Source organism: Patagioenas fasciata, chromosome 1 (assembly GCF_037038585.1).
Source record: "Patagioenas fasciata isolate bPatFas1 chromosome 1, bPatFas1.hap1, whole genome shotgun sequence".
In the NCBI taxonomy this organism is placed as follows: domain Eukaryota; kingdom Metazoa; phylum Chordata; class Aves; order Columbiformes; family Columbidae; genus Patagioenas; species Patagioenas fasciata.
This window is the reverse complement of record NC_092520.1, coordinates 128,706,150-128,708,137: the sequence shown is the minus strand read 5'-3', so window position 1 is coordinate 128,708,137 and position 1,988 is coordinate 128,706,150. Positions and strand designations below refer to the sequence as shown.

The 1,988-nt window shown below is 49.0% G+C and overlaps 1 protein-coding gene across 1 annotated transcript in view; it reads left to right on the top strand.

Moving 5' to 3' along the window:
• The window catches only part of PHB2 (prohibitin 2), a 108,603-nt gene that overhangs the window by 63,596 nt on the left and 43,019 nt on the right, over positions 1-1,988 (top strand). The window lies entirely within an intron of this gene.

The window sequence follows — 1,988 nt, the reverse complement described above, 5'->3', positions numbered from 1 at the left end:
TGTTTTAAAGTGGTGTCTTTCAATTTTAAAGTCTGCCTCAGGACACAATCAAGAAGACAGGGAGGGGAACAGAATGAAGCCCAAATAATCCAAGGGGAAATGGTTAGCAACCTACTACACCACTTGGACACCCACAAGTCTATGGGGCCAGATGGGATACACCCAATGGTACTGAGGGAGCTGGCGGAGGTGATCACCAACCCACTTTCCATTATCTATCAGCAATGCTGGCTAACTGGGGAGGTCCCAGTTGACTGGAAGTTGACTAATGTGGTGTGTCCTGAGGGCTTGGGACTTGGTGTGCAATTTCAGTCTTTACCCTTGTCCTTGCTCATCACAAAAGACAAGGCAGTGTGGCTTAAGCGAGGGTCTGGAAACCTTCCGTAATGAACACAGGAGGTTTGCAGGACTTGAGTGTGCCTGAGTACATAGAAGGGCTACTGACATTAGCTGATAATGATGGGCAGGGTGTTTTTATGGTTTATTCTCTGTCACAGGTTGGGTTGCATTTCTTAGAGTAGCTCCCCCCAGCCTCCCACCTTGAATAATGCTATTGAGCAGGTGCTGGGGTTTGCTGGTGCTCAGCTTGCTAGAGCACCAGATGGAGCTGGAATACATTCCCCAAGTACTGCTGTATTGCCCCTGGAAAACAAGGTGGTGCTGAGAGAGTCTGACATCCCACATACCCCTTCATTCACTGCTCTGCAAGTCCCTTTTTTGGGGATGAAGATCAGCTTTTTCTCTCCCAAATATTTGCATTTCCAGTGTATCATCACTTGATGAGGGCTAAGGAGAATCTCGATCCCCTGATGGATATGGGGGGGAATCATAATGACAGAAGATGAGGGAAAGGCTGAGGTACTAAATACCTTCCTTGCCACAATCCTTAATAGTCAGAACAGTTGTGCTACAGGTACCCAGCCTGCTGAGCCAGAAGACAGGGAGGGGAACAGAATGAAGCCCAAATAATCCAAGGGGAAATGGTTAGCAACCTGCTATGCCATTTGGACACCCACAAGTCTATGGGGCCAGGTGGGATACACCCAATGGTACTGAGGGAGCTGGCGGAGGTGATCACTAACCCACTTTCCATTATCTATCAGCAATGCTGGCTAACTGGGGAGGTCCCAGTTGACTGGAAGTTGACTAACATGATGGCCTTCTACAAGAAGGGCCAGAAGAAGGATCCAGGGAATTACAGACCTGTCAGTCTGACCTTGGTGCCAGGGAAGGTCATGGAGCAGATCATCCTGAGTGACATCACATGGCACATACAAGAAAACCAAGTGATCACGCCCAGTCAGCATGGCTTTATGAAAGGCAGGTCCTGTTTGACCAACCTGATCTCCTTCTATGACAAGGTGACCAACCTAGTAGATGAGAGAAAGGCTGTGGATGCTATGTACTTAGACTTCAGTAAAGCCTTTGACACCATATCCCGCAGCATTCTCCTGGAGAAGCTGGCAGCTCATGGCCTAGATGGGTGTACTCTTCAATGGATAAAGAACAGGCTAGATAGCCTGGCCCAAAGAGTTGTGGTGAACAGAGCCAAATCCAGCTGGCAGCCAGTCACAAGTGGTGTTCCCCAGGGCTCAATATTTGGTCCAGTTCTGTTTAATCACTTTATCAATAATCTGGATGTAGGGATTGAGTGCACCCTTAGTAAATTTGCAGATGACACCAAGCTGGGTGGGAGTGTTGATCTGCTGGTTGGTAGGAAGGCCATAGAAAGGTATCTGGTCCAGCTGGATCAATGGGCTGAAGCCAGTTGTATAAGTTTTAACAAGACCAAGTGCCAGGTCCCGCACTTGGGTCACAACAACCCCAGGCAGCGCTACAGGCTTGGGGAAGAGTGGCTGGAAAGCTGTCTGGCAGCAAAGGATCTGTGGGTGTTGATCAACAGCCAGCTGAACACAAGCCAGTTGTGTGCCCAGGTGGCCAAAAAGGCCAACAGCATCCTGGCTTGTATCAGGAATAGTGTGGCCAGC